A 22,528-nucleotide genomic window follows, 5' to 3' on the forward strand; every position below is an offset into this window, starting at 1 on the left:
CAACATCGAAGCCGTGGACACCCATATTGACCCCTATACCCACACGAATGAATATACGAGTGAACCTCCAGTTGTCGTGTGCTATTCCTGTTGCTTCGCGATATGTTACAAAGACCCGAGGTGAGATTTACTTGCATCCCCGTGGATCAACAACTTGTCCACTATGCTAGTTACCTCGTTACTGGTTTTGTCCTCTTTTCTCATTTTCGTGTTCCGGCATCCCTGTGATCAAATCACACTGTGTCTGGCCAGAGATGATGGATACCGTAACACCGAGAGGGCCCGAGAATATCTCTCCATCTTCGGAGGAGAAAATCCCAATCTTGAGCTATCAAGTTACTTGACATACTTTTCCATGAACCCATAAGCCGCCTAATAGCCACCCATTTACGGATGACGTTTAACAAACCCCAAAGTTCATGAAGCAAGCATGAAGAAACTCGATACTCTCATGGTCTAAGGAATCATGCAAACGTTAATCATCTCTATGTTATTTACCATTAACTTATGATGAATGAATCTCATAGCATAACATCAATCCGGGTCGATTCAACACAAATGTTCTCTTAACATTGTGCCCTCAAAGTTGCTGGCATAGATATGCCCATGATTGGGAAAACATAATCATCATGCAACACTTGAGCTAGTCTTAGAGGCATGACTAGGAATACATTTTACCATTTATTATTCCACACGTGCACATGGGTTTTCCCCGGGGCCTTTATGGATATACGGGCTCGGGAACCACAGCAGTTATAGCATGGAACATAAACATAATTATGAACATGGAGATAAATAATAGCATTTATTATTGCCTCTAGGGCATATCTCCTACAGACTCCCACTTGCACTAGAGTCAATAATCTAGTTTAATGCTAATGCACTTCACACCTGTGGCACGCAGGTGTAAATATGCTTCGCTTGTGGTATAGCCTGATGTCCAACAGAACTGGCGACTTCAGCTCCGTGTGTATCTCTGCATATCCTCGCGTTTTCACGCTTCCACAAAATTCATATTTTGTGCAGACTTGGCTTTATATATATGTGAATCACTGGTCGAAACCTGATTCCTCAGACTGAGCTATGGAGCAACTATTTGCAATAGTGTCCCATTGACCAAAGCCTTCTTGGAACCATACGTAAGTTCTTGAATGAACTATATGATTCAACATCTTGTTTGTCGCTTCTAAAGAGGCAACATACTCCGCCTCTGTTATAGAATTCGCCACAGTAACTTGTTTGGAGCAATTTCCAACTAACTATGCCACCATATTGTGTATTACACAAAACCCTTAACTTAAATCGAAAGTCGCATGAAGAAAAGATGAAGACTGTATCGATGTAACATTTTACAATGAACTCTTCATGATCTCCGCTTGCGAGAAAACATATCATCAGTACTTACTCTAGTACTCAATGACATCTTTCACTGTTGTCCCACGATCAGTACTTTGATCACTTTAGTATCCATACTCACAACACCTTGGGAGTATCAGACATATCTGGTTGTTTTACATACCATGGAATACATGATTAATCCAAACACAAAAGTGTGTGGAATCTGCATCATGTATTTTGCTCATAAGTGTTTTGGGACACCGAGTCTTGCAAAAAACTCTTCCATGTGACTCCGGCAAGAATCACTCCTTGGCGGTTTTAAATGCTAAAAGGTTTTAGCACCTTGTCAATATGTATTCATTGCTTAGCCCTATTAGGTAAATCTATCTCCATAGATCATTATGCCTAATATTGAGGCTATTTAGCCTAAGCACTTCATCAAAAAACTATTTTCAAATGAAGTCCTAATTCGTGTCAAGAAATTTATTTCCAATTAACAATGTGTCAAGCACACAAGGATTTTAGAAATATTATTACGCTCCCACTTACTTTCTTGAATTACAAGCATCTTCGTTACCCATTGATGAAGTCAAACCCCTTTGACCATTTCATCAAAGCACGAAGATTCCAACTCCATTTTGCTCTCTTTTGTCCATCACTGGAACTCTGAAGTTTGCACCCTTACTAGCATCCTCTGGATAGACAAAATGCCTTGGACTGTAACACATGCAAGTCCTTGGTTTCATTTCCATCAAATGGAAATCCTATTGTCAACCATGTTTCATATCTCATGATTGAAATATGTATTAATTGCTAGTTCAACCCGAACCGACTTTAAGCATCACTACGATGAAAACAACCTCATCATAGTCAACTCTTGAACTTGTTATTTCAACAAGTCAAGCTTTATGGATAAAATTTTTTTATCCGTATCAGTTTTAAGTTACATAAATATTCGTTAGACTCTAAGTCTTCTGAAAGGTGTATCAATGTTTTAATCTTGAATCATTTATATGGAAACTAACTCGGGTTGTATTGGCATTTAGCCCATTCCGGAGTCAGGGCCCGTCAACACTTCCTTGTGTATCATAGGTATAATGTTGTCTAACAACAATATCCCGTTTGCGCACATGAGAGGTTTGCACGAGCCTTGCCTACGTGGTTTAGCTGCAAGTTCGACCGAAATTCAGACATTTTATTGTAGAGACTTCCGTATCAGTCGCAGTAGGAAACTCTGGAATTACTTCCAAGGTATCTTTCCTTTGATCTAATGACGAAGACATTGTTTATCTCGTCTAGTTGCACTATTATCTCACTCACCTTTTTGAAAGAACAATTTTCTTCAAAATCACACCGTTCTTTATGGAAAACTTTTTGCCTCTGTATAGTGGTGGGGGGAAACCCAATAATTTGGATAACCTACAAAGTAGCACTTGTCTAATTTGGAATAGGTTTGTAACCTTTTACACAAGCCCCATATTCCAAATGTTAAGAAAATATATAACATGGTTGGGCGTACCATACCATGGCTTCATTTCAACAGACCCGATGTAACTCTTTTTAGTGTAAAAGTCGCAGTCTCTAAAGCATCACTTTAGAAGGGATAATGGCAAATTTATTTATGTCTTCTTTGACCTTACCATGTCATAAATGGTTAGACTACATCTCCATGGACTTTTCACTTGCAGTGGTGTTCCGGGAGGTGCAAGTTATGAAACACCTTTCACAACTCATCAGACATTCGCTAAACATGTAACTCAAATATTCCTTTGTGCAATCAAATTGCAGAAACATAATCTTCTTGTTACAATAACTTATACTTCATTTTTGAAAACCTTTCGAATGATTTCAAAAGATCCAGACTTACGTCTCATCAAGTAAATATCCATATATCTACTTGAGTCATTTCTGAAGATAAATAAATCCACCACTAACAACACTTATCGGACTACACACATCAAATGTATGATCACTAATAAGTTTGTTGTTTGTTCCTTATGGCCTGTGAACGGTATTTTAGTCACTTCACTTTTCGAAGGAAAGTTGCAAGTGTCAGATGATTCAAAATCAAAAAGACTTCAAAATCCATCATAATGGAATTTTCCATGCGGGTTTCTCCAATGTGACCAAATGTAGTGCCACACTTGTGTGGTATTCTTTTAGTCTTGAGACATTTAGCGTTAGTGTTTGATAACCCACAAGTGTAGGGGATCACAACAGTTTTCGATAAGTAAGAGTATCGAACCCAACGAGGAGCTAAAGGTAGAATAAAAAATATTCCCTCAAGTTCTATCGACCATCGATACAACTCTACGCACGCTTGACGTTCGCTTTACCTAGAACAAGTATGAAACTAGAAGTACTTTGTAGTTGTGATAGGAAAGGTTTGCAAGATAATAAAGAGCACGTAAATATAAACTAGGGGCCGTTTAGATAAAGAAGCAAATAAAGTAAATATGACGAGTGTGGAAAAGTGGTGGTAGGAGTTGTGAAATTGTCCCTAAGCAATTGACTATGTTACTAGACCGGTAATCACTATTGCAATTCTATTTGAGGGAGAGGCATAAGCTAACATACTTTCTCTACTTGGATCATATGCACTTATGATTGGAACTCTAGCAAGCATCCGCAACTACTAAAGATTCATTAAGGTAAAACCCAACCATAGCATTAAAGTATCAAGTCCCCTTTTATCCCATACGCAACAATCCCCTTACTCGGGTTTGTGTTTCAGTCACTCATGCAACCCACTATAAGCGAATCATGAACGCATTGCAACACCCTATAGCGGGAATCCCTCACGCTTGCACAACATGGAGGGCACCATAGGACAGCACCAATAATACAACATGCAACTCAAACCAATCATAGCAATTCATCAATCACCGATAGGACAACAAAAATCTACTCAGACATCATAGGATGGAAACACATCATTGGAAAATAATATGAAGCATAAAGCACCATGGTCAAGTAGAGGGTACAGCGGGTTGCGGGAGAGTGGACCGCTGAATATAGAAGGGGGAAGGTGATGGGGATGTTGGTGAAGATGACGGCAGTGTTGGTGAAGATCGCGGTGGTGATGATGGCCCCCGGCAGCGCTCCGGCGCCACCGGAAGCAAGGGGGAGAGAGCCCCCCCCCTTATTCTTCTTCTTCCTTGACCTTCTACCTAGATGGGAGAAGGGTTTCCCCTCTGGTCCTTGGCTCCCATGGCCTGGGAGGGGCGAGAGCCCCTTTGAGATTGGATCTATCTCTCTGTTTCTGTGTTCTCTGTTTCTGCCCCTTCACTGTTTCCTTTATATGTGGAGATCCATAACTCCGATTGGGGTGAATCTTTCGCCCAGATTTTTCTCATAAAATTAGCTTTCTTGCGGCAAAATAAGAGCGTCAACCGCCTTACGGGTGTCCCACGAGAGTCCAGGGCGCGCCTAGGGGGGAGGGCGCGCCCCCTGTCTCGTGGCCACCCGGACACAGTTTCGCGTTGATTCTTCCTCCGGAAAATCCCAAATATTCCAAAATAATTCTCCGTCCGTTTTTATCCCGTTTGGATTCCGTTTGATATTGGTTTTCTGCGAAACATAAAACATGCAACAGACAGGAACCGGCACTGGGCACTGGATCAATATGTTAGTCCCAAAAATAGTATAAAAAGTTGCCAAAAATATATGAAAGTTGAAGAATATTGGCATGGAACAATCAAAAATTATAGATACGACGGAGACGTATCAGCATCCCCAAGCTTAATTCCTGCTCGTCCTCGAGTAGGTAAATGGTAAAAAAGATAATTTTTGATGTGGAATGCTACCTAGCATAATCTTGATCATATGTCTAATCATGGCATGAATATTAAGACACGAGTGATTCAAAGCAATAGTCTATCATTTGACATAAAAAGCAATAATACTTCAAGCGTACCAGTAAAGCAATCATGTCTTTTCAAAACAACAAGGCCAAAGCAAGCTTATCCCTGCAAAATCATATAGTTTGGCCATGCTTCATTTTCGTCACACAAAATGCTCCCATCATGCACAACCCCGATGACGAGTCGAGCAATTGGTTCATACTTTTTAACGCGCTTCAGCTTTTTCAACCCTCACGCAATACATGAGCGCAAGCCATGGATATAGCACTACAGGTGGAATAGAATATAATGATGGAGGTTATGTGGAGAAGACAAAAAAAGGAGAAAGTCTCACATCGACGCGGCTAATCAACGGGCTATGGAGATGCCCATCAATTGATGTCAATGCGAGGAGTAGGGATTTCCATGCAACGGATGCACTAAGAGCTATAAGTGTATGAAAGCTCAAACTGAAAACTAAGTGGGTGTGCATCCAACTTGCTTGCTCATGAAGACCTAGGGCATTTGAGGAAGCCCGCAGTTGGAATATACAAGCCAAGTTCTATAATAAAAAATTCCCACTAGTATATGAAAGTGACAACATAAGAGACTCTCTATATGAAGAACATGGTGCTACTTTGAAGCACAAGTGTGGAAAAAGGATAGTAACATTGCCCCTTTTCTTTTTTTTTCTTTTTTTCTTTTTTTCTTTTTTTTCTTTCGGTGGGCTTCTTTGGTCCCCCTTTTTTATTTAGGCTTCTTGGCCTTTCCCCTTTTTTATTTTTTTATTTTTCTTTTTTTTCATGGGGCAATGCTCTATAATGATGATCATCACACTTTTATTTACTTACAACTCGATACTAGAAAAAAGATATGACTATATATGAATGCTTCCAGCGGTGTACCGGGATGTGCAATGATCTAGCGTAGCAATGACATCAAAAAACGGACAAGCCATGAAAACATCATGCTAGCTATCTTACGATCATGCAAAGCAATATGACAATAAATGCTCAAGTCATGTATATGATGATGATGGAAGTTGCATGGCAATATATCTCGGAATGGCTATGGAAATGCCATGATAGGTAGGTCTGGTGGCTGTTTTGAGGAAGATATAATGAGGCTTATGTGTGATAGAGCATATCATATCACGGGGTTTGGATGCACCGGCGAAGTTTGCACCAACTCTCGAGGTGAGAAAGGGCAATGCATGGTACCGAAGAGGCTAGCAATGATGGAAAGGTAAAAGTGCGTATAATCCATGGACTCACATTAGTCATAAAGAACTCATATACTTATTGCAAAAGTTTATTAGCCCTCGAAGCAAAGTACTACTACGCATGCCCCTAGGGGGATAGATTGGTAGGAAAAGACCATCGCTCGTACCCAACTGCCACTCATAAGGAAGACAATCAAAGAAACACCCCATGCTTCAAATTTGTCACACAACGGTTACCATACGTGCGTGCTACGGGACTTGCAAACCTCAACACAAGTGTCTCTACAATCCACAACCACCCACTAGCATGACTCTAATATCACCATCTTTATATCACAAAACTATTGCAAGGAATCAAACATATCATATTCAGTGATCTACAAGTTTATGTAGGATTTTATGACTAACCATGTGAATGACCAATTCCTGTCATCTCTCTAAATAGATATAAATGAAGCAAGAGAGTTTAATTCTTTCTATAAAAGATATACCCACGCTCTAACAAATATAAATGAGGCAAAAGAGCATTCTACAAATGGCGGTTTTCTATGTGAAGAGAAACAGGCAATCCAAACTTCAAATAATATAAGTGAAGCACATGAAGCATTCTATAAAGCCATACTCAAAAGATTTAAGTGAAGTGTAATGAGCACTCTATAAATAAACCAAGGACTATCTCATACCAGCATGGTGCATAAAAGAAAAGTGAAAACTAAATGCAAAAGACGCTCCAAGACTTGCACATAATGCATGAACGAAACGAATTCGAAAACATACCGATACTTGTTGAAGAAAGAGGGGATGCCTTCCGGGGCATCCCCAAGCTTAGATGCTTGAGTCTCCTTGAATATTTACTTGGGGTGCCTCGGGCATCCTCAAGCTTGAGCTCTTGCCTCTCTTCCTTTTCCTCATATCGAAACTTCCTCGATTAGACACTTCATCCACACAAAACTTCAACAGAAACCTCGGTAAGATCCGTTAGTATAATATAGCAAATGACAACTCTAAGTACTGTTGAAAACCAATTCATATTTTGTTTTTGCATTGTGTCTACTGTAATATAGCTTTTCCATTGCTTAATCGACTGATACAAATTGATAGATTCATCAAAACAAGCAAACTATGCATCAAAAACAGAATCTGTCAAAAACAGAATAGTCTGTAGCAATCTGAACATTCACCATACTTATGGTACCCCAAATATTCTACCAAAATTAGGAAAAATAAACAAGTTGTACAGCAAGACAGTGCAAAAGGAGTCAGAACCAATTGACGTTCCAGTTAAAAATGTAAAATCGCGCACTACAGCCAAAGTTTCTGTCCTGCACCATACAAACCAACAAGCATTGTAAACATCCTAAAGGCAAACCTTGGCACATTATTTTTATAATACAATGGAATTTTACAAGGGGATAATTATTTTTGATGAAAAGTTTCTGTAGTCAAGATTCACAAAGTTTCCGTGAGCATGAACAAAGTTCAAGGCTAGCTCCCACTTCAACAATGCTTGTCTCTCTCACTTTTTTGAAAAGTTTTTAGGTTCCCCTCTTTATTTTTTTGTTTTTTAAACTATATAAAAGCACACAACATAAATAAATGACTCTCTAAAACTTCCGGGTTGTCTCCCTGGCAGCGCTTTCTTTAAAGCCATTAAGCTAGGCATTTAGTGCTCAAGTAATGGATCCACCCGGATCCCAAGGTATATCAAAGCCAATTTTAATTAACAATGATTTGTAATTTAGTAGTGAGCACAAAGTATTATATATCAAGCAACAATGAAGTCTAACTCTCTTCCTATGCATCGGCATGTCATAAAGAACAATTCATGCACACATAGCAAAGGCCAACGCATATTATAAACAGTTTCTTCCAATTTTATCGTATTGGAAACATAAAGAGGCAGAGATATAGTTCCTCTTTCATAATAATTGCAAGTAGGAGCAGCAAGCACATGCATATTATATCTATCAAAATCATCATGTGTAGTAGTAAAACGCAACCCATCAATATAATCCTTGATAAGCACAAACTTCTCCGATATAGTGTAGTAGGGAGAATTCAAAAAGATGATAGGACTATCATGCGTGGGTGTAATAGCAACAATTTCATGTTTAACATAAGGAACTATAGCAAGTTCATCTCCATAAGCATAATTCATATTGGCATCTTGGCCACAAGCATAGCAAGCATCATCAAAAAGGGATATTTCAAACAAATTCAAGGGAACATAGCAATCATCACAGCAATCATCCTTCGGTAAGCACGAAGAGGAATTAAACAATGTATGAGTTGAAGAGTTACTCTCATTAGAAGGTGGGCACGGGTAGCTAATCCGATCTTCCTCATTTTGTTCTTCGCTCTCCTCATCATCTTTTTCACCCAATGAGCTCACAGTTTCATCAATTTCTTCTTCCATAGCTTCCTGCAAAATATTAGTCTCTTCTTGGACAGCGGAGAAGACCTCAATATATGGTTTAACATAGGCATTAGAAGCATAATTATCATAACAATATTCAAGTATGGAAAAACTTTCAGATTTGTAAAGAGTAGCATCATACTTTTCAATCAAAGAAGCAATTTCAAAAGCACCCTTAAAAGCAACAAATTATTCAATTTGTTGAACATCATAGTAATTATAAACACCCTTAGCATACGAAGATATGATTCCATTATCAAACTCACATTGATAGGGAAGGTTTTTCTTAGGGTTTTCAGAACAACAAGTAACATCATATATTTCACATAAATTCCAAGCATAGCATTGCAGACGTTGAATTTGATCCCATAATAGTTTCCCTTTTTCAGATATACGGTGTCGCACATAACAAGCATGCTCATCTAAAGATTTTCCCTCAACTAAGCTAGTTGGGTTTCAACACGAGCACAAAGGGATCGAAGATGATCCAAGTAAAAAGCTTCAGTAGTGTGATAGATTTTGAGTGGTTCTTCAACCATTGGTTCAGTAGGTACAACTAATTTTTTTTGGTATTTTGCGTTTCCTACCCATAACTAAAGATAGAAAACAACTAAGAACAGCAAATAAAAATTACTTAGTGATAAAGCAAACAAGCACACACGAGAATATTCACCCCACGCTATGACTCCCCGGCGACGGCGCCAGAAAAAGGTCTTGATAACCCACAAGTGTAGGGGATCACCACAGTTTTCGATAAGTAAGAGTGTCGAACCCAACGAGGAGCTAAAGGTAGAATAAATATTCCCTCAAGTTCTATCGACCACCGATACAACTCTACGCACGCTTGACGTTCGCTTTACCTAGAAAAAGTATGAAACTAGAAGTACTTTGTAGTTGTGATAGGAAAGGTTTGCAAGATAATAAAGAGCACGTAAATATAAACTAGGGGCCGTTTAGATAAAGAAGCAAATAAAGTAAATATGACGAGTGTGGAAAAGTGGTGGTAGGAGTTGTGAAATTGTCCCTAAGCAATTGATTATGTTACTAGACCGGTAATCACTATTGCAATTCTATTTGAGGGAGAGGCATAAGCTAACATACTTTCTCTACTTGGATCATATGCACTTATGATTGGAACTCTAGCAAGCATCCGCAACTACTAAAGATTCATTAAGGTAAAACCCAACCATAGCATTAAAGTATCAAGTCCCCTTTTATCCCATACGCAACAATCCCCTTACTCGGGTTTGTGTTTCAGTCACTCACGCAACCCACTATAAGCGAATCATGAACGCATTGCAACACCCTACAGCGGGAATCCCTCACGCTTGCGCGACACGGAGGGCACCATAGGGCAGCACCAATAATAGAACATGCAACTCAAACCAATCATAGCAATTCATCAATCACCGATAGGACAATCAAAATCTACTCAGACATCATAGGATGGCAACACATCATTGGAAAATAATATGAAGCATAAAGCACCATGTTCAAGTAGAGGGTACAGCGGGTTGCGGGAGAGTGGACCGCTGAATATAGAAGGGGAAGGTGATGGAGATGTTGGTGAAGATGACGGCGGTGTTGGTGAAGATCGCGGTGGTGATGATGGCCCCCGGCAGCGCTCCGGCGCCACCGGAAGCAAGGGGGAGAGAGCCCCCCCCCCCCCTCTTCTTCTTCTTCTTCCTTGACCTTCTACCTAGATGGGAGAAGGGTTTACCCTCTGGTCCTTGGCTCCCATGGCTTGGGAGGGGCGAGAGCCCCTTCGAGACTGGATCTATCTCTCTGTTTTTGCGTTCTCTGTTTCTGCCCCTTCACCGTTTCCTTTATATCTGGAGATCCGTAACTCCGATTGCGGTGAGTCTTTCGCCCAGATTTTTCTCATAAAATTAGCTTTCTTGCGGCAAAAGAAGAGCGTCAACCGCCTTACGGGTGGCCCACGAGAGTCCAGGGCGCGCCCAGGGGGGAGGGCACGCCCCCTGTCTCGTGGCCACCCCGGACACCGTTTTGCGTTGATTCTTCCTCCAGAAAATCCCAAATATTCCAAAATAATTCTCCGTCCATTTTTATCCCGTTTGGATACCGTTTGATATTGGTTTTCTGTGAAACATAAAACATGCAACAGACAGGAACTGGCACTAGGCACTGGATCAATATGTTAGTCCCAAAAATAGTATAAAAAGTTGCCAAAAATATATGAAAGTTGAAGAATATTGGCATGGAACAATCAAAAATTATAGATACGATGGAGACGTATCAGTGTTATGGATGTATCATATTACCATCAATATTCATAACATACATTCCATCTTGGATGGAAGCATGGCCCTTCATGTTATTCATAATACTTAACAACAATTGTTGTTTTTATGAACAACTCTTTTGCAAAAAACATTGTGCAATGGGCTAGAGTGTATGAAACTCTAAAATGAATTATGAAAGTAAACCCAGAGGTATTGTATTATTATCAATATTCATAACATACATCTCATTCATAATGAAAGCATGGCCCTTGTGTTATTCATAACATCGAACATAAAACGTTCTCTTATGAACAACCTTGTTGCAAGATACCTTATGCAATTGGCTAGAGTTTGTAAAACTCTAAATGAATTATGAAAATAAATACAGACATCAATACACCGATGGAAGATATAGTAACATTTACTATGTTTCCTGTGTATACCTTAACCTCATATCTGGCTAGCCTTTTAGGCCATAGTAGCTCTTACATTGATTCATACCAGAATGCAATCGAGCGAGTATCTTTGTGATTAACTCACAATACCCAAGAATTAGTGATTAACATGTTTAACCATAATTCCCAAGAACTATATCTTTGACCAGCCTACTATACATCAAAAACTTGTATGACATTCATACATGAGCTGGATATTCCAGTCATCTTTCTTTCTGCCTTTATACTTCTAACAGTTTAACTTTTAGTATTTCTCCTACTCGCAAAAGAAGCACCCAACTTAAGCGTAGCGTTAGCCCCGGACTTCCTAGGCGTGTAAGTCATACTAACACCCTTTGGACACTTCCTTTTTCTTTAAGTTGTTGTTTTATTCACCTTTCATTATATGACAGGCGTTCTTCTGGATCCCTTTCCCAACAATCAAATGCATAGTAAACACTTTTACTAATACTTGCAAACAAACATTGCTTTGTTTGTATCTGAAAATAATTTTAAGTTCCATGAATATCATATAACTATACCAACTTTCGAAGTTTGGGTTTCATGGAAGCAAACATATTCCACTTAACCGTAACAGAATTCTAGGTTTTGGATCGAAGGATGAGAGTCACATGATCCATATCATTAGCGGGAGGATACAGAAAGCATGCGATAGGACAAAGTCCTTCTTGGTACTTTTGAGGACAATCCTCATATTAGGTTACCAATCATAAAGTTTTAACCAGATATTTAACAGCTATTCAATTTTAACAGGGAAGGTGGAAACGCAAGCCATTATTCTACAACTATTTTGCAAGAAACACTTAGACAGTGTTCATAATTAATTGCACTAAGAATTAAACATGTTAATTCAATAGTGCGCTCCCACTCAAATCAATATCTCTCAAAATTGATTATGAGTGATACAAGACCCACATTTCAATTGTTCCCCATTGGTGTAACACCACTGATGACGAAAAATCTCAACCGGTAGGCCAACTTGCCAATCACATCTCTATGTGACTCTTGTTCATCTTTCGATGTGTGTGTTCCGAGCTCACGACGGTCATGCCTGAACGTCAAGACAACCAAGTGATCTCGCTGCGAGGTCTCAACTCACCCGCCTCACACTTCTCTAATCGTTCGTACCCGTGTGACACGGCGCACCCCGAAAAGATAGGTGCCGTGGCGTGCTACACTTGGGAGAACACTAACTACTTGATATACATTTTTGTGAAAGATCACCCTAATAAAAAGTGACTACCGCGCAATCAAGAAGGGTGCGTCATAAGGGATAAACAACACGGCGCACCCCGAAAAGATAGGTGCCGTGACGGTGCTACACTTGGGAGAACACTAACTACTTGATATATTTTTTGTGAGATATCACCCTAATAAAAAGCGACTACAGCGCAATCAAGAAGGGTGCATCATAAGGGATAAACATCTCAGGCAATTCATAATAGCATGATATGGTATAGCCCTTTCTGATGGAGAAGTCTTTCATTTCTTCGTCTTCGGTATTTGCGTCGGCGTTCACCTTCGCTAAGATTGCCACCACCTTGTCGATGCATCGGATAATATTGCTATCTCTATAGCTAATAAAATAATTGCATTACTTAAGGTTGACATGCAGGTCATTAAAGTGACAATCATATGGCTTCAGCCATCATGCTGAATCATGACACATAGGTTATGTTAATTTACATTATATAGTCATCTCATACATAATCAAATTATTATGAGCACTGCTATACCACATCACATGCAAACCATCCTGCAAAGCCAAGTTAGATGCCTCTAATCGGTTCATACAAAAAAGGTTTTACGTGGCTTTTAAGGTTTGGAAACAAACCGAAGCTACCTACATCCATCATCAAGTATGATTTATTCAAGTCGCTAGATTAACTTTGCAGGGTGTATGAAACACGAGATAATAGAATCTTGAGCCCCATACTGAACTTTGTCATACGCATGACCACCGTGCAGATCATATCTGCATGGCCCTTTCGTCTGCTAAATTTCATCTTTCTTTTTAACTACGGTGGAATTCAATGAACTGTTAGCACTTCGTTGATCAATCAGGATCGCGGATTGCCAGAACATTGAAACTCCACCATACTGTTATCAAGATCAGAAATATGCAAATTCCAGGGAAGCACGAAGAACATCGGGTAACAGCTTTCATCTGTCACCCGCATAAATAATTTTCAGCAATAGATCTCATCTACTACCTAATTATATTATGCAATACCCATACATCTCTATGTATTCTAGATCGCAACCTGCATCTACGCATAGCACGGCTCATGATGCCACAGTAGGGTAACACAGCAGAAAACAAAAAAATTCATCCTATGCACCAGCCCAGGACCACTATGGAGACTGCATACAAGGTTTGATCTTTTTCGTTACCGACTCATAGCGCAGCGGGAAGTAGAGTCAATGACGATCGGCGGTGCAGATCCCCGCAGCTAGGATTTATAACCTCCCAACCGCGAGGATGTATACCCTCATATGCTCCTCAATCAGCCCTCCGGGAGATGGTCGAACAACCCCCTAGACGGTGTCACGGACAGCCCTTCGGGAGGACCTTCGAAACTCGAACGGTCACTCGGACAGCTCTTCGGGAGGACCTTCGAAACTCGGACGGTCAAACAGACAGCCCTTTGGGAGGCACTCATGAACTAAGACCGAAACTATGATCTCTCTACAGAGTTGCACACATACGGTGTCATCTATCCGGCAGGGCTTCACCGTCCAAAACTAATTCCTGCCGGAACCCAGACAGCCTTTCGGCTCTATGAAACTATTTCGCTGGGAGGGAGAGAGAAGCCAGATCATGCATGGCACTTGTATGTGAGAAAGAGTCTGTCTTTAGGCAGCCCCCTCCACCCCCTATTTATAGGCCAGGACCAAGGGTGGCTTCTCCAAGAAGCCAAGGGGATAATACCAAAAGGCCCTCAAGGTGGCTTCTCCAAGAAGACAAGCAAAAAGCACTTTCACTATTCATGACGACATTTTTTAGCGTCCGTTCGAACTGAAAATATTTATGTGGGCTCAGAACATATCCAGTACCCACTAAACTAATTTTCAATGCGTTCCAAAACAATTTTGGTTTAGTGATTTTCATCTGTGAAAAGCAAACAAGAATGCATTTTCACTATTCATGAAGACAATTTTTCGTGACCATTAAATCCGAAAATATTTCTGTGGGTCTTAGAATAATTCTAGTACCCACTAAAATGATTTTGGATTCGCTATGAAACAATTTCAGATTAGTGAATTTCATCTGCGAAAAACAACCAAAGCGGTACTGGCAGCTCCGAAACATTTTTGGTTTTTATTCCCAAAAATTCCCAGAAGTTTCCAGAACAATTCTGGCACCCTCCAAGAATTATCAGGCGTGTCCCGAAACCAATTTGACTTGATGGTATATCTCGAAACAACTTTTCAGTGTTACGAAACTATTTCACTATTCTCTCGCCGAAACTCTTCCATTGTCTCCGAAACTTTTTTGGCAAATTTCTCTCAGACTCCATGTCTAGTATTCAGCGGATAGATGACCCTTAAGCGTGTGACTGTTTAGGTTAGGTGAAGCATAGACATGACCGGAACACTTTCCGATCAATGATCAACATCGGAGCCGTGGACACCCATATTGACCCCTATACCCACACGAATGAATATACGAGTGAACCTCCAGTTGTCGTGTGCTATTCCTGTTGCTTCGCGATATGTTACAAAGACCCGAGGTGAGATTTACTTGCATCCCCATGGATCAACAACTTGTCCACTATGCTAGTTACCTCGTTACTGGTTTTGTCCTCTTTTCTCGTTTTCGAGTTCCGGCATCCCTGTGATCAAATCACACTATGTCTGGCCAGACGATGATGGATACCGTAACACCGAGAGGGCCCAGAATATCTCTCCATCGTCGGAGGAGCAAATCCCAATCTTGAGCTATCAAGTTACTTGACATACTTTCCCATGAACCCGTAAGCCGCCGTAATAGCCACCCATTTACGGATGACGTTTAACAAACCCTAAAGTTCATGAAGTAAGCATGAAGAAACTCAATACTCTCATGGTCTAAGGAATCATGCAAACGTTAACCATCTCTATGTTATTTACCATTAACTTATGATGATTGAATCTCATAGCATAACATCAATCCGGGTCGATTCAACACAAATGTACTCTTAACATTGTGCCCTCAAAGTTGCTAGCATAGACATGTCCATGATTGGGAAAATATAATCATCATGCAACACTTGAGCTAGTCTTAGAGGCATGACTAGGAATACATTTTACCATTTATTATTCCACACGTGCACATGGGTTTTCCCCAGAACCTTTATGGATATACGGGCTCGGGAACCACAGCAGTTATAGCATGAACATAAACATAATTATGAACATGGAGATAAATAATAGCATATATTATTTCCTCTAGGGCATATCTCCTACAGTACGATGTGCGGGCTCACTGGGAAGCGAGCCCTTTGACTTCCATGGGACGTTGTCGTCGACTTCTACCTCTCAGCGGCGCCAGTTGCCATCCTCCCGCTCCCCGCCCGTTGATCGCGCGACGACATGATGTTTTATTGACAAGTGAAGAACATTTTGTGCTGCCTTGAAGACTTCAACAATGGCATTCCGGAGGACGACAACTCATGGTGTGCATTTGGTTTTTTCGGTTTGTTTCGGTTCGGTTTATACGGTTTTTGGTTTATACACTTTTTATACTTCGGTTTATATGGTTTTATACATAGATACAATTCGGTTTCGGTAATAACCATTTAATTTTGGTTCGGTTTCGGTAATAATCAAAATAACCAAAGTTGACGCGAACTTGTAAACAACAAATAATTTTTTGGTCACATGTTCGGTGCAGTAGGTTAGATTTTCTTGTGAAAATTGTGTACTACATTGGGTTATTACCACATGATTTCTTCTTAACATTTTTTAGATTAAAATGAGGGATGAAGCAAAAAAAGGAAAGAGAGAAAAGCCTACGTATCTCCAACGGCCACGAGCCCACGAGGCTACGAGCGTACGACCCAGGTCGATCCTCCCGAGTACCGACAAAACCGAACGGCTTCCTGGACGTGGATCGCTCGACAAAGTGGCTGTATGGGCTGGATACTTTGAGCCCACACAAGCATCGCATGTGCTAGGTGCCATGTTGTTGTTCCGAGCTGCAGTGATTTAGTCCCACCTCGCCGAACGAGCCACAGCGCGATGGGCCGATGGCTATAAAAGAAGGGGTGGCGCACGGCTCAGCTCGTATTGTTGCACATAAAAGCGAACTTCGGTTATTTCGGTTTAACCGAACGGTTTTTGGTTTTAAACCGAAAAACCGAATGTTAAATGGTTTGTAGAATTGAAAACTGAAGCTGAAACCGCAACCTGAAAAAACCGAATTTTCGGTTCGGTTTTGTTTTTTCAGTTCGGTTCTTGGTTTCCAGTTCGGTTTTGCACACCCTGAACGACAACGACGGCGCAGCATGCCACCTCCGCCGCCGCCGGAAATAGTTTTTTTTTTGGGATTTAATACTGTATCTCGAATTCTCGATCATATGAATATAAATTCGCAGTGTCACTGAATGAAAGATATGGTTTGAACGAACTTGTGTTTTTCTCTCTTAATGTACAGACTTATCGAACGATTTTCTTTTGAAAAAACGTCAATGATTTCTAAATATAAAACACTCATCGCAAACGTTTTAGTTAGAACACCCGTATGCAAACCGACAGCTTCCCCAGGAAGCCAAGGGAAAATGCGTCGAGCAGGATTTCTAGTAAAGTTGATGGATGTCACTGGTTTTCAAATATTAAATCACTAGCACTGTTCATATGGACACCACTAGCATGTGTGAGTTGATGGACGCATATGCAAATGTACCGTTGATTACATACAACAAGTCATCAACCCACAACGACAACGAGGATACATGTTGGATTATAGATCATTTCCAACAAAACATTCTAGTAAAGTTTTCTCACACAACAAATAACAAAGCAATGAAATGAACTTCAGCTCAACCACTCGTCAGCGTTGGAAATGCTTGCTTTGAACCAGAAGTGATTCTCTGGGAAGGGACAGCTACTGTCAATCTCGAGACCAACGCAGGACTGATCATCCAGGCTGAAGCGGCCTATGTTAGGACCCATATTGGGACGGTAGGGAAGCATAGCAATGTCTGGGGTATAGATATAATTGGTTCTCATAAATGGTAGTAACGTTGTGTCAACAGCAGCTAGATCGCCTTCCACCATCATTGGATAGTTTTGTCCAAGGAAGAGCGAGTTTCCTCCAAGACTTTCAATACTGAACCAGGGAGAAGGTGTTGGCGCTAGTACACCAGTATCCATCCCGAATACCCTACAACGGATGTTGGAATAGGTCCGGAGAGTGCGACCATGCGAGACAACATCTGCTTCCTTAGTAACATGAGCAGTGCCCTGTATACAGACAAGAAGAGGTGATCCATCGGAATAAGTTGCCAGGCGCCACTGAGTTTATGGGTCCTGCTCGTCCTCATGCTCGTGATCATCAGCATTGTCATCTCCCCCTTGGTTATAAAAAATTTCAAGGATAGGTGGTGGAATGTTCACAGGAGCTTGGAAACACAAGAAATTTAATTAGTAAAGGGAAACTAGCTAACCCGCATGCATGTGGATGAAACAGTTATAATTACGATGAAAGACAAACGTACCGAAAGCATCAGGATTCCATGCAAAAACAGTGCCACGAGTGGTGGCAGCAAACACAAGACCCTCGTATTGAATTGCATCACAGTACTCAGCCGTGTACATAAATTGATTTTTGAGCAATATCCATCGAGGCGTGGAACTAAGGATGGCAACAAGCTTGTCGAAGATAGCAACAACTTCATAGTTCATGTAATCCCAAGAGCGGTTGGGAACTCGACAAATTGCTATCTTCCGTAGACGACAGTCACCATGATCGTATTTGAACTCACGTAGAATACCAGTGTACTCAACCACTGGGCAGTCGTCTGAGATTTTTGGAAGTGGAACCCGGTGACGAGTGTACACATTCACAAGTTCCTGGTCGCAGTTGTACCCAATATAAACAACCCAATCTCCATTTGCACCTCCCCAAGCCTTGCCCTCAAGCGACGGCATCTTAACATCATATGTAGCATTATCAAGCGACATCAACTTTCACAAGGCGAGGCTTCCCTCGTCCCCGCGCCAGTCAGCAGGGTCACAGCGAAGAAGATAGGGGAGTCAAACCGCTCCTAGACCCTTGGGTTCCTTGTAATGATGTTATTAGTTGAGTTGAGAATGGTCTTAAACGAACCTGCCATGCTAGCCGAGGTGATGACGTTGCACCGATCAATGAGTTCGTCCACCACGTCATCTTTCAGATCGGGGCAAGAATAACGGGGTCGTTTCCGGCCTGTTCCCTCCATGGAGAAGATGATCAAACAATGGCAGAAGGAAAGGTGAAGGCAAATGGAGGGAGGAAGAGCGTGCGACAGTAGTTCCAAATCGAGAGGGAAAGGTGAAGAGGCGGTGGACAGTTGCCACGGTACACGAAGAGGCGCCTGGGGAAGTGGGGATTGAATGGTTGCCACAGAGGTCACACACTGACGACAAGGGCCGAGTGAACCGCATGCGTATATCGCACACACCTTGATCTGACTGGCCGTTTCTTTTGTGTTGCCTAATCACAAACAATTCATCCGAGTGAATCGTATGTTGTTTATCGCATACACCTTCATCTGGCTGACTATTTCTTTTGTGTTGCCTAATCACAAACAGTTCATCCGAGTGAACCGTATGCTGTATATCGCACACACTTTCATCTGGCTGACTATTTCTTTTGTGTTGCCTAATCACAAGCAGTTCATCCGAGTGAACCGTATGTTGTATATCGCACACACCTTCATCTGGCTGCCCATTTCTTTTGTTACTCCTCATCGCAAACAGTTAATTGAACTGAACTGTATGCCCTACATTGCACACACAACTAAAATCTAAACCATGTTTGATGCATCCGTCATCGCAAACGTTTTGGACATTTTTGACGGTTCTCTGACACCACCGTTTGTGATTATTACATCGCGCACAGTTTCTCGAAGGGTCTCTGATCGTAGTGTCGTGTTAGCAGCATCCTGCAGTAGTTTTGTGAATTATTATATCATTGGGTGAAAGAACCGTAGATTAGTTTCAAGTGAATGGATCCAAAATGACCAAGTCACGTGACTTGGTCACTTTGGATCCATCCACTTTAAACTAATATGCGGTTCTTTCACCCCAATGATGTAATAACTCATTATGATGTAAAAACAATCTCTAAATTGGTACTGTATGAAAACTTGTATAATGGAGTATGAATATGACATAAAACAGAAAAGAAATAAAAATAATAGTAGTAGTAGCGCGTATAGAGAGGCACACTGCTAGTAGCTACCAGTAGCGCGTTCTGGGAGAAGCGCTACTACTAAGTAGGTATATTAGTAGCACGGGCAGACATACGCTACTGCTAACGTTTAGTTGTAGCACCGTAGCAGTAGTGCGGTCCCCCGCGCTACTGCTATACCTAAAATCAGCGCTACTGCTAGGCTTTTCCCTAGTAGTGAGATCTGGAGTTCGATGGCGTGTCCGTGGTGTTGCCCCGGTCTGATTCGTTCAACGGCAAGGGCTTCACTTTTAATGAGACACTTTGGAGGTCCGCAATGTTGCATACCAATGAAGGAGTTGCGTCGAGCTTGGTTGAGGAGGTGATTCGTCATTCTTTTCTTCATTGGCTGTTGTGGTGGTGCCGGAGGCAGGTGACGGACGTTGGTGTCAAGCTCAGAGATGTTCTGATATCTTTTCAGTTTTGTCATGTCGATCTTTACGTGACTTGTACTTTGGTCTTCATGTGAATGAGACACAAGATAAATACGAATGGGAGATCATGTATACTTGTAGGTGTGTCCGATGGCTCTCTTTTGTTAACTTTAGTACAGAATTGTACTACTAAATTGATACACTTATTTTGACACGGAGGGGGTACAATTTTTCCTCTGGAAGTCTAAACCATATACTCCCTTCGTCCCGAATTAGTTGTTTATATTTATCTAGATAAGGATGTATTTAAACACAATTTAGTGTTACTTACATCCGTATCTAGACAAATCTATGACAACTAATTTGGGATGGAGGTAATATTAAGGGCATCTCCAAGGCTAGTCCCTAAACGGACCCCGAGTGTCCTTTTTTCCGTCCTGACGTGGTCCGTAGATATTGTGTGGGAGGGAGTCATCCAATCTTAATCACAAAAAATATCATTTGTTCGGTTGGGAGGAGAGAGAGGAGAAGGGGGCATGGATGTGGTGCATATGTGTGTGTGATGTGCGGTTGAGAGGGGGGAGAGAGAGAGAGAAGAGGAGGACCACATGATGGCTTTTGCTTGGTCAATCCGATGCCCGGACACTCCCAAAGCTCCCCATGTAGGTTCTAGTTTACGGAAAAAAGCATGGCTGAACCGTTCCGCAGACTGATAGGAATCCCATTGAATTACAGAAGTTGACAAAAATAATCCAGACACTACAACCCGAACAAGTACTGAAGCTTTGAGGGTCTTCTTTGGAGATGCCCTAAGTAACACAAACCCTTTATAAAAAGAACACTTTTACAAAAATTAGAAAATATATTTAAATTCTTGAGGAAGTAGAAGTTTTCTATAAGTAGTGGCCGCAAAATCATCAAATGATGAAGAAGAAGAGATGTCAACGGTCATGATCTGCATAGCAAATTAGCGCCCCTGTGAAGAAGACGCCAGAGAGGCTGTATGACACGCCCTAGGTCCAGCTAGACGGACTCATTGAACACATCTCTCACAAACCCCTAACAAGGCCGAAACTTGTCAACCTTTGTTGGTCGGAACTGGAGTCAGATAACCAAGATGCACAACCACTAATGGAGCTACGTGCTATGAAAATGGGCCATGGCCCAGAGACAATTAGTAAATTGGGCTATGAGGACAAAAATAGTGGCCTTCCTTCATACCGGCCCGCCCAACTTTGGCTATGTCGCTCCACCACTGCACACAACCACGTTGTCTGCTCGTTGGACAATGCCATTAAGACAAACCCATAGAAGAAAAAATAAGACCGCGAGAACTAGACCGGGAACACACAATCTTCACACACCTCCCCCATAATCAAACCCTAATTTTTATCCTAACCCTACCTCCATCGACGCACTGCATCCTCTCCCCCTCCGTCTTCGGAGCAACATACGGAATGTGTGAACATAGTGGTATAACTGCATTTATTGATCAAATTCTTAAACGGTTATTTAGTTTTGAAAAATATAATAATTAATTTCTACTTCTTTTAGGGGGGATTATTTATTTTTTTTGAGAAACTTTAGGTGGATTAATTAATTTCTACTCCTATTTTGCTCTTTTTTTTTAGGGAATACTCCTATTTTGCTCGGTCTGCATTGTTTTGCAGGTCCATCTTCTCGGCCCGCACCCCGTTCTCTTTCTTGAGCATTCAGCCTTTTCTTCTGGTTCTTAACGGCCCGTTTCTTCTGCGGGCGGCTGAGCCGTGTCGTGCTGATCGATGTGCAGGCCCGGGGCCCCAGACTTCCCATCGCCCCGTGTCCGTCCGTCCGTGCATGCGGCCGGCGGCGCCCTGATCGATCGGCTGGCGCCACCAACGGGTGAAGGCGGGGAGGCTGCGCCACCGCCCGGAGCAGCCCGGCCGCCGTGCAGGCCACCAGCGACGACACCGCGGCCATCAAGTTGTAACCCCCCTTCCTTCTCCCCCTCTCCCAAAGCGATGCGGTGGTTTTTGTGATGTGTAGTGCGGGCGTGCGGCTGTTCGTTGGGGCGCTTCATGTGTTCGCTGATAATCGCGTTTTCTGTCGCATTGTTTCATCATAAGCATGTACTAGCACGAGGCGGTATTCTCTTTTTAGGAGGAAGACGAAGCAGGCTGGCTTGTTGGTCCGATTTTCATATGAAACCGGAGACGTGCCTCCCCTTGCGTTCGTTCCTTGTC

This window comes from Triticum aestivum, chromosome 7B (genome assembly GCF_018294505.1).
Source record: "Triticum aestivum cultivar Chinese Spring chromosome 7B, IWGSC CS RefSeq v2.1, whole genome shotgun sequence".
NCBI classification, from domain to species: domain Eukaryota; kingdom Viridiplantae; phylum Streptophyta; class Magnoliopsida; order Poales; family Poaceae; genus Triticum; species Triticum aestivum.